Consider the following 12,089-nt stretch of genomic DNA (forward strand, 5'->3'; position numbering starts at 1 on the left):
CTACAGGTCTACTTCAATCCACAGAAGCATCAAAGGGTTACCTCCCCAACATCATCACCACACACACACAAGATGGCCATCCAGCGAATGACTTACATCAAAATCATTTGCTATATCAGCTATGTAACACACAAATTAAAGTAGCAAATGATAAATGATAAGGCATTGACATACCCATTCCACTCACTGCTAAAGTGTTTCATGGGATACTTATATATTTAACACAATGTCAAAGTCCTTCAAGGCTATATATGAAGTCAGAAGAAAAAAGAATTTTTAATTTGTTTTTATCCAGTCCTTTTAAAATCATCAAAAAGTAAGAACACTACATAAAGTGTTTGAGTTGAACATTTCTCCGAAAATAACTTCTCATCCACCTCTCTAATATATACTTATCAAAATAGTTTATTGATATTAAATCATTGAATTAAGTTAAACGAACATCACATAAGTATATATGGAAAATAAAATTTCCAAAAGTTACCAGAAAATCACATTATCAGTAAATAATCATACCCTTTTCCTTTTTGAGATGAATAAATAGCTGATAGATGGAATTGGTACACTGTCATATTTTCCCACTATTGCCACTGTAAGGAAACACATGGCTGTGTAAGGAAACAATCCAAAACTCAGAGTTACATAATGGTGATAATTTATGCTCATATTAACAGGCAAAATGGAACATCTCTGTTTCAGTTCGCTGGCTGAAGGATGCTCTACATCAGGTTAAGAATCAATTCAAGTCTGTTCCCACCCTCATTCTAGGTCCCCAACTACCTTAGGATTTCTTCTAATCACTGACTTTGGAAGATCTCAGAAAGGTAAATAAAATCGTACATGTTTTTTAGAGCTCTAGCCCTTGTAATTCACAAGTTAACTCTACCATCTTGTCACAGAGAGAAGAAAATACATTTCTTCCAAAGAGGTCGAAAGAGGAGTGATTTTTGCTGAACAATAAGTGAAACACATGCTGTAAACACCAGCCCAACATCTTTATTTTACACAACTTATCAGAGGCATGAGTGCCTGCAAATATGTGTACAAGTGTATATGACCTACCCAAGGCACACTACATGTTAATTTGAAAACTAGAATATTAACAATGTACTCCATATTTGAAAATTGGAAACTGCTACATTTTAATAAAATGGTCGCTATTAAATTCTGTATCTTCTTGAAAACCGACATATTTTTATCAAAGGATGTGATGAATTATTGCATATGGAGTGTTTACTGGAGGCATTAAAAGAATGTGTAGATATGCAGATACATACAAACTCATACTCATCTCCCCATGCAGATGAACACAGTGGAGAGAAGGAGAAAGAAAGGAAGCCATAGAAAATACAAATGTAGAAATGCAATCATTTACCAAGTTTAAAGCTGAATCAGCCCTAACCGAAGTTTCAGTTGCATTTTTTTTTTTCTTCTTAGAGTATAGGAATTTCACAAAGCAGAAGCTGCTAGTTGATCCACTTATCAACTTTGTCATTTTGTCAGAATAAAAATGAAATATGGGTTGATAATCATTACAACAAACCTTATAGAGTCAAGAATTTGCATTCTTTCTCCTTCAACAGGGATGGAAAAATTATTATTATTTTCATTTTTTTAATTTGCAAGACTTTTTTTTTCTCCTCAGGAAAGCAGAATGTGCTGACAAGACAGGTTAATCAGAAGCTTTAGGAAGCAAGATTTTCTTTCTTGACTAAATCCTTTGAATATCAAAAAAGTAATTGCCACACAGAAAAAACATAGTATTACAGCTGTGACTGGTGATATGCACTGAACTGCCTGCAAATCTCACCTCACATCACTCCACAACTCTCTCACTACACATTTGCTGAACTACAGATGGTTTTCTTGCTTTTCCAATGGCAGATATCACTAAACTGTTAAAATTATCCAATACTTCACTTTTTAAATAACTCTTCAGAAATTTCCTATAATTTTTTTTATTGCAGTGAATGTAGAAAGACACAGTAGACCTACACACCCGGAGCAAAGCAATTCACTTAGTTGGAGACATGTTTTGCTTTATTAAAGAAGAAACAGTGTGTGAAATTAAGTCCATAAGGCAAATGGCAAATTCATACTTTCTTGACAATAATGACTCTACTCTTTGTTAGGAGTTTTATGTTGTGTTTCTCTCCAATTTATTTTTTTCATAGATTTATAATTCCATTTATAAAGGAAAACCATCTGTCCAGTATTCTTGCTTTGGATTTCCATCAAATCAGTGGGAGAAATGACATATTCCAATAGGAAACCTACATTCTCCCCACATTAATTTATTTCTCTGAAGGAATTAAATTAATAATTGTACTTGAAAGGAGGAGTGGCTTAAAAATCTCTAATACATAAGTGGGCTTTCTGTAGCTAACAATAACAAAGAGTCTTGCTTTTCTCCTCTGTCTCTAATTTGTTTTCTTCTTCCAAAATAAAAAAAAGCATTAAATGGAGGAATCAAAAGTCTTTGATATATAACAATAGAAGGAATACAAAAAGAAAAAATAATAAGATCAATGTTTTTCAATACTTTAATTAGGTTTATGAATCTATTTTAATGAAACATAGTTTCCAAAATCAGTGGGCCAAACTCTTACTATTACTTCTTGTGCACTCAGGCTGTGTAGAAAAATAGAAAATGAATTAAATTTGGAGTCAAATAGTTCCATCTCTAGAAATGACAAAGTATATGATTGTGATTTATTTATTTGAGTTTTAATTTCATTCTTTGGATCCCTGTTAAATATAAGTGTGGGAATAAGAGAGGGAGGAGATGTACAGTTCGGCACATGCTCACTCAGATTTACCCATAATAGTAAAGCTAGAAACGTTCCAGGGGATTCCAAATCAATCCCATCAAAGTGGCATGTAGCAATGCCATCTTACTAGTCAAAGTGATCAGTTTCAGTTCACAATTGATCATAATGATAGGATTAAGTGTCAAAGGGATCACATAAACAAGATTAGTGTCTGCTATTAATAACTGATAGAATTTAAAAGGAGAGAACGATCCAACATGGGAAGCGGGATACACAGCAGACTCAAAGAATGGCAAATGTCCTTAAAAGCACTCTGGCCTCAGAATCAGCCCTTAAGGCATTCGGATCTGGCTAAAAAGCCCATGAAAGTTTCTCAGGAGTGAAAAAAAAATCCAAGGAAATAAGAAAAGCCAAGATACTGTGGCAAAACAAACAAACAAACAAATAAACAAAAACCAAAAAAAAACCTAAATGAAGGATCTCTGTGAATGAGATTCCAGTAGAAAGAATGGGCCATCAAATAAGGTGGTACCTTTCTCTGAAGGAAGGAGAGAACTTTCACTTTGACTATGGCCTTGTCTAAATAAGATTGGAGTTTGTGAACTCAAGAGGCTTCTATAGACTTGGCAGCTCATGACAAGAGCCTCGGGGGATTACTGACATTATAAGAGTGTCAGTTATTAAATCAACAATGGGAGTCACTGTGCAACTACTCCTCATGTAGGATCTCTGTCCTTAATGTGTCATACTATGCGAATTAATGGTAAAACTACTACTCAAACAGTACTCTATACTTCGTGTATCTGTGAGGGTGCAAACTGTTGAAATCTTTTCTTAGTACATACTAAGTTGATTTTCTGTGTATAAAAATAATTGAAAATGAATCTTGTTGAAGAATGGGATGGGAGAGGGAGTGGGAGATGGAATGGTTGTGGGTGGGAGGGAGGTCATGGGGGGAAAAGCTGCTATAATCCAAAAGTTGTACTTTAGAAATTTATATTTATTAAATAAAAGTTAAAAAATCAGGGATAACAGTTTTTTTTTTCTTTTTTTTTATCTTTTATTTAATGAATATAAATTTCCAAAGTACGACTCATGGGTTACAATGGCTTCCCACCCCATACCGTCCCTCCCACCCACAACCCTCCCCTTTCCCACTCCCTCTCCCCTTCCATTCACATCAAGATTCATTTTCGATTATCTTAATATACAGAAGATCAGCTTAGTATACCTTAAGTAAGGATTTCAACAGTTTGCTCCCACACAGAAACATAAAGTGAAAAATAATAGATGATTTTTTTTAAATGATGATGAAATCAGATCAGAACTATTGTCATGTTTAATCCCAGTGAGAGTCAAGTTGCGAATTGATAATTTTTTTTTTTACAGATCAGTTTAGTATACATTAAGTAAAGATTTCAATCGTTTGCACCCCCATAGAAACACAAAGTGAAATATACTGTTTGAGTACTCGTTATAGCATTAAGCCTCAGTGTACAGCACATTAAGGACAGAGATCCTACATGAGGAGTAAGTGCACAGTGACTCCTGTTGTTGACTTTACAAATTGACACTCCTGTTTATGGCATCAATAATCTCCCTATGCACCAGTCATGAGTTTCCAAGGCTATGGAAGCCCCTTGAGTTCTACAACTCTTATCTTGTTTAGACACGGTCATAGTCAAAGTGGAGGTTCTCTCCTCCCTTCAGAGAAAGGCACCTCCCTCTTTGAAGACCTGTTCTTTCCACTGGGATCTCACTCACAGAGATCTTTTTGCCAGAGTGTCTTGGCTTTCCATGCCTGAAATACTGTCATGGGCTTTTCAGCCAGATCCGAGTGCCTTTAGGGCTGATTCTGAGGCCAGAGTGCTATTTAGGACATCCGCCATTCTATGAGTCTGCTGAGTATCTCACTTCCCATGTTGGATCACTCTCCCCTTTATTTATTCTATCGGTTAGTGTTAGCAGATACTAGACTTGTTTATGTGCTCTCTTTGACTCTTAGTCCTTTCATTATGATCAATTGTGAACTGAAATTGATCACTTGGAATAGTGAGATGGCATTGGCACATGCCTCCTTGATGGGATTGTATTGGAATCCCCTGGTATGTTTCCAACTCTACCAATTGGGGCAAGTCAGCCCGAGCATGCCCCAAATTATACATCTCTTCCCTCTCTTATTCCCACTCTTATGTTTCACAGGGATCACATTTCAGTTAATTTTCAACACTTAAGAATAACTGTGCATCAATTACAGATCTAAACCAGTCATATTGAACAGACAAAAAAAAAATACTACGAGGGATAATGTATTCAGTTGTCCATTAGCAGTCAGGGCTATGCTGATCAAGTCACCATTTCTCATAGTGTCCATTTCACTTCAACAGGTTTCCTTTTTGGTGTTCAGTCAGTTGTCACCGATCAGGGCGAACATATGGTATTTGTCCCTTTGGGACTGGCTTACTTCACTCAGCATGATGTGTTCCAGATTCCTCCATTTTGTTGCAAATGACTGGATTTCGTTGTTTCTTACTGCGGTATAGTATTCTAAAGAATACATAAGGGATAACAGTTTTTAATTCATGCAATATTCGTGAGTAAAGTAATATGATACAAAGTGTGTGGCCCTTAATTGGTAGTTAGTAAATGATAACACTTAGTATATCATTAGATCTGGAAAGTACTAGTACATAGCAAGCAAGAGTATAGCTTTCAAAGTAAAAAAAAAGAAAAGAAAGGATTTAGCCCCATTGACTATATGAAGGAGCATTGGTTAGTTTGCATACAGTCTTAATTTTTTCACAATTATAGTTACAGATTTGAGGAAAATTCTTCACTGTTGGACTGACCCTTGCTTGCTACACAGTAGTCTCAGTGAGTGACACTCATTAGTAGTGATGGTAAAAGTAGTAGTAGTAATAGTACTTACAGGAGACTCATGACAAGAGCCTAGGGTGATTACTGATGCCATAAACAAGAGTGTCAATTTGTTAAGTCAACAACAGGAGTCACTGTGCACTTACTCCTCATGTAGGATCTCTGTCCTTAATGTGCTGTACATTGTGATTTAATGCTATAACTAGTACTCAAACAGTATTTTTCACTTTGTGTTTCTATGTGGATGCAAATGGTTGAAATCTTTACTTAATATATGCTAAACTGATCTTCTGTATATAAAGAGAATTGAAAATGAATCTTGATGTGAATGGAAGGGGGGAGGGAGAGGGAAAGGGGAGGGTTGCAGGTGGGAGGGAAGTTATTGGGGGGGAAGCCATTGTAATCCATAAGCTGTACTTTGAAAATTTATATTCATTAAATACAAGTTAAAAAAAGTAAATAGTACTTACAGTGTATCGGAAATTTTTATTTGATTAAATTATTATGATTTTACTTCTTTTTATTATTACAGTCTCTGTTGCTATTAAATCTTCCTGCAAAGCCCTATAGAAACCACATTTCTCTTCTGACACATTGTGGATCCCCAGGCACACACACCTTCAAGAGAAAATTCATAACTGTTGTGTCTTTCTCTAAGAATCCTCTGTATTAGGAGTCTCCAGAGAACTGATCCAAAGGGTGTGTGCATATATATATGAGAGAGAGGGAGGAAGAGATGGAGGAAATGTGTGTGTGTTTGGTGTGTGTGTGTGTGTGTGTGTGTGTGTGAATGAGAGAGAGAGAGACACACAGAGGAAGATTGATTTTAATGGATTTTTAAGGAACGGCTTACATGCTTATGGAGACTGGCATGTCTAGAATCTGCTGTGGCAAGGACCATGCAGACTAGAGATAGAGGAATAGCTGGTGTTGCAGTTCCAATACAAGGCTCTTTGCTGCAGAATTCCCTTTTGCTCAGGGGAAGTCAGTCTTTCGTGCCATTTAGGCCTTCAACTGAATAGATAAAGTCTATCCATATTAAGAAGTGCAATTTCCTTTACTCAAAATTCATGGATGTAGATGCTAATGTCTTCCCTCCAAAGTCACAGAAACATCAAAAATAATACTACCCCATATATTTGAGCAACATGGCTCAGACAAGTTGGTACACACAGTCAGTCATCATGGGCAGTAACCAGTCCTCATGGGGCAGTCTCCCATGGTGGCAGGACTCCCCTGCACTAAACGCTTCCAGAGTGACGGAGGAAGAGGTTCACTCATATTTTGCCTCCTTGAGATGGCCTCTGCTTTCCTTTAACTTCCTGGAGAATATCTTTGAAAGTGAAATGCTGGGGCTGTGGCATAATAGGCTAAGCCTCTACCTGTGGCAGCAGAACCAGCATCCCATATGGATGATGGTTTGTGTCCCCGCTGCTCCTCTTCTAAACCAGCTCTCTGTACATAGTTTGGTAAAGCAGTGGAAGATGGCCCAAGTGCATGGGCCCCTGAACCTCTGTGGAAGACCCATAAAAAGCACCTGGCTTCAGATCGGCTCACTTGTGGCCGTTGTGGCCCTTTGGAGAGTGAACCAGAGGGTGGAAGACCTTTCTCTCTGCCTCTCCTTCTCTCTGTCTATACCTTTACCTCTCAATAAATAAATAAATAAATCTTTAAAAAAATAAGAAAGAGTGAAATGTCTTCTGAGAAGGAACTGGACATTTGAAATTTGACAAGAAAGAAGGGATGTTACTGGCTCCTAAGCAGTCAGCTGTCTCTGACAACTGCTCAGCCCTGGACAACCCAAGCCACTTCTTTTAGGCTTTGAAAATCCATGACATTGCCTTTTCAACATCCTGCTCGTTTTGAGGGAGAATAACTGGTTGTGAAGATAAATCTTGTGGGCCACTAAACTTATAGTCTGATTCTTAATCCAGAGAGTAATCATTATATTCCAATAAGGCAGATATACAATAAATCTTGGGGGCCAGCACTCTAGGTACAGGATTAAGCCTCTACCTGCAGTGCCTGAATCCCATATGGGCACCGGTTTGAGTCCCATTTGCTCTACTGCTGGTCCAGCTTCCTGCTAATGCAGCTGGGCAAAGCAGTGGAGGATGGAAAAGTGCTTGGGCCCCTGCACCCATGTGGGAGATCCAGAGGAAGCTCCTGGTTCCTGGCTTTGGCCTGGTCCAGACCTGGCCATTTCAGCCATTTGATGAGTGAACCAGCAGATGAAGATCTCTCTCTCTCTCTCTCTCTACCTCTGCCTTTCAAATGAATAAATGAATATTTAATAAATAAAGTAAATCTTTTTTTTCCAACTTAGAGTTAGTGAGTATAAAGAAAAACAGAAAAATAATTTTTTGACTGACACAATTGTTAATATTTCCTCAAATGCTGTTGACATTTGTTGGCATTATAGATCTTGACCAAGTTTGCCTTTTCATTTGTTTTTATTTAAGGAGTAAAAAAAAGCTCTTTTAGTATGTATGGTATCAACAAGACTAATTATAAGAAAAGAAATTAGTCTAACATATATCTTTATATACAAGCTTCAATTAAACACTTTTTTTGATGGATTTCTCCTCTGCCACCTGAATTTATATTGTGCTTGAATATCATTCTTAGACTTCAGTCTAAGGTCAACTGTAAGTTGGCTATGTAAGAATCACCTTGAGGCCAACACCACGGCTCACTAGGCTAATCCTCCACCTGCGGCGCTGGCACCCCGGGTTCTAGTCCTAGTTGGGGCGCCGGTTCTGTCCCAGTTGCTCCTCATCCAGTCCAGCTCTCTGCTGTGGCCCGGGAGTACAGTGGAGGATGGCCCAAAGTCCTTGGGCCCCGTACCCACATGGGAGACCATGAAGAAGCACCTGGCTCCTGGCTTTGGATCGGCACAGTGCGCCAGCCATAGCGGCCATCTGAGGGGTAAACCAACGGAAAGAAGACCTTTCTATCTGTCTCTCTTTCTCACTGTCTAACTCTGCCTGTCAAAAAAAAAATAAATAAATAAAAAAAAAGAATCACCTTGGGAGCACTACATTAAGTATGCATTCTTAGATCCCTTCCTGGTCGTTCAGTTCAGAAGTTCTTGATGCAGGAATCTATATTTCAACAACTGGTAAATTTAAGACTTTTAGTGACAATCTTAAATTTGTCATATACAATCTCTAATTGGTCATTCAGATGGTAAATAGAGATTTGTGTAGGTTCTTTAGAATCTTTGCTCTGATTGCTTTGATGATTTATCAGACAGAGTATTTGATCAATCTTGCCATCCATTTGTAAGCAAATATAACTTTGGGCAATTTTAGAACCCTGGCTTCTCAGTCCCTGTGGCATATGGGAGGTGTGAGGACACCTTTTTCTTTTTTGTTATGACCACTGATGTCTTTTTCTTTATATTTTGCTCAGTAAATAAGTAAATGAATAGATAAATAATGATACTGTATCTTAAGTAACAGGAGGGACTCTGAGAGGAGACCAGATTTCAGTATTCCTGTGGACCATTCTTTAGCCTTTGGAAATTAACTAAAGACAAAAGGATTGCAGTGGCATTCCTGTAGATCATAGTGTTTTACATGGGGTATTGACAAAGTTCTCTGCAAGACTTGGAAAGACCAATGGTATAACCACTTGACATTATTGACCAAGAAAATTCCATCTCTGATTCCTCTAGTTGTTATTCAATTTTACTACTTCCTTAGCTACAGACCTCAGCCTTTAAACACAGCCTGCTTTTTAGCTAGTCCTAGATATTAGTCAGAAAGTGAGCAGAGGGATGTAGACCTGAGTAACCCTATTTTCCAATGGTGTAATGAAGGAACAAAACTTAAAGAACATGCACAACCTCAAAGAAGCTGTTTAAGGTATCAGTGAAGCGCAACATTTTAAGCTGTTGCTAACGATGTTGGCATCCCATATTGTAGTGCCAGTTTGAGTCTCAGCTGCTTTGCTTCAGATGAGTTTCCTGCTAATGAACCTGAGAAGGCAGTCAAAGATGGCCCAAGAACTTGGGCTCCAGCCATCCATCTCGGAGACCTGGATGGAATTCCTGACTCCTGGATTCCTTGGTCTGCCCCAACCATCCCAGCCATTTGCGGGGTGAATCAGCAGATGAAAAATCTCTTTGTCTCTCCCTCTCTCTTTGTCTCTCGGTCTCTTGAATACATAAAATAAATCTTTTTAAAATGCCATATTATTGAAGATAGAACAGCATTTGTTTTCTAGATATTGTCTGCAATGAGAGAGCTATGAACATCTGAAAACAAGTAAGCCGTGATTTCTGAAGTACTTAGAAACGTGATTATTTTATGTAGGAATGTCAGCAATCTGGTGGAATACTTTTTAAAAAGGCAGTCTAGTGTGTTAAAAATGTTCCAGTGTGGAACAATGTGGTATTTTTCCAATGTAGTCCCTTAGATAAGAAACAGCTAAAACATTTAGAAGGATCTGATATAGCACGATACTCTTGGAAGTCTTTGCAGCTAAGATTCTGAAGCAGCAGAAAGACTCACATAGCAAATGGAAGGCTGAGGAAGGACATGAGGTAGCCAAAGGGTAAAATAATTACTTTTGAAAGAAGAGTTTATTTGATTACCCTGCTACTAATATGCACAAAGCAAAATGCCTTGCTAGAAATAATACTCAGCATACAGACATAGTTCTACCTTTGACATATCCCATCCTGCTTGTTACAGGGCTCAGAGCATAAGCTCATCTTTATCCTCCGTTTCCTTGGCAAGGTTATTGGTGACAAATCCATTAAGGATGATCTGGCCTGATGGATGGATAGAATGTGGTATCCACAGTACATCATGCAAATCCCTCTTTGTTGGAATTTCCTACTCTGCCCACAGAGGCAGCCCATTCTCATCTTTGTTAATATTGTTTTAAAGACCCATTTTATTTATTTGAAAGACAGAGTTACAGAGAGAGGTAGAGGTAGAGGTAGAGTGAGAGAGAGAGATCTTCCATTCTGCTGGTTCACTCCCCAAATGACCACAACGGCCAGAGCTCAGCTGATCCAAAGCCAGGATCCAGGAGCTTCTTCTGGGTTTCGCATACAGGTGCAGGGGCCGAAGGACTTGGGCCATCTTCTGTTGCTTCCCAGGCCATAGCAGAGAGCTGGATCAGAAGTGGAACAGCTGGTACTCAAAACGGTACCCATATGGGACACCTGCACTGCAGGCTACAGCTTTACTCACTATGCCACAGCGCAGGCCCCATCATCTTTGTTTATATCACTTACCTTCAGACTGCAACTGATTAGGTCAGAACCAGACAGGTGATTCATCCTGGTTTAATCTATGCCTCTCTCCCCAGAATTTGGTAGTATTTAAGATACCTTGGAATTTACATGTGGTAAAATCCTACAAATCTATCAAATAATGGAGCTAAGGGAAGTTATATGATTGTATGTTTGATATCCTTAAGTGACAGAGGAAATGTGAATTTAAAAGTAATCTAAAAAGTTGAAGACCAATTAAACATGATTCTGGAACAAGCTGTCTATTCTTCCCACCCACAAATATTAAAGGGAAAAAAATGAGACCTTCCTGTATTATTGATGTCAGAGCCTATTTTGTTAATGGTAACTTTGATAATTTTTTGTCATAAAAACCAGAAAAACAGTTTATTGCTAAATAATTCTCAGTGATTATGAAAGAATGCAAATGCAGATGCAGTTGATTCTGCCACTGAGACTGAAACTATGAGTCACTAAATCATCAGCCAGCTGATATCACCACACAAGGGCTCCTGGAGATGTTGCAGAGAGCAGGGACAAAGGCCCACTGTCCATTACTGGGTCCTTTGGGGTCAGGGATGGGTAGTAGGTTTCAAGAGGCTCTTTACCTACTCTGGCTTAAGGTCCTCAATGTTTTTCTTCTATTTATAGTTCTGATGTCAAATCAACTAATCAATGGAAGATAAACACAACAGAGTAAAGAGAACAGAATTTCTAAGTAACACACACTCTGATATTTCCTCTGGGTTCTACTTGGGATTACGTCACAGTGGTTCTTTTACTTTAATATGTACATAAATCAGCTGCAATCTTTTTAAAGTTCAGATTCATATTTCATATTCCTTTCACAGGCTTAAGAGTGCATTTCCAATGAGCTCCCAGGTGGTACCTATTGCTCTTAAGGTACACGGTAAAGACAAAAGTAGATACATCTTTCCAAATTAGGAAAATGCTTCTAACTACACTGACCAAATGGTATGCAAAGTTAATGGAAGGGATCTTTAGCAGAGAAATTCCCAAGTGCAGTACAAAGTTCATCACACACAACAAGTAGGAGAGTCAAATTTTGCTGAACCCTATAGATCAATGACATTCTGGGATCTTTTATTTTATTTTATTTTTTTATTTTTTTATTTATTTATTTTTTGACAGGCAGAGTGGACAGAGAGAGGGAGAGACAGAGAGAAAGGTTT

At 38.1% G+C, this 12,089-nt stretch overlaps 1 protein-coding gene across 1 annotated transcript in view; it reads right to left on the bottom strand.

Annotated features, from left to right (window-relative positions):
- Window positions 1-516: 516 nt before the first annotated feature.
- The window catches only part of LOC149127575 (uncharacterized), a 291,161-nt gene continuing 279,588 nt past the window's right edge, over window positions 517-12,089 (bottom strand). The window contains exon 2 of the transcript XR_016231772.1: window positions 517-590. The gene's annotated coding sequence lies outside the window, so the exon portion shown is untranslated. The remainder of the gene's footprint in view (window positions 591-12,089) is intronic.

The sequence above is a fragment of the Oryctolagus cuniculus genome, chromosome 3, assembly GCF_051225735.1.
Source record: "Oryctolagus cuniculus isolate XC-2025 breed Fujian yellow rabbit chromosome 3, ASM5122573v1, whole genome shotgun sequence".
Classification (NCBI taxonomy): domain Eukaryota; kingdom Metazoa; phylum Chordata; class Mammalia; order Lagomorpha; family Leporidae; genus Oryctolagus; species Oryctolagus cuniculus.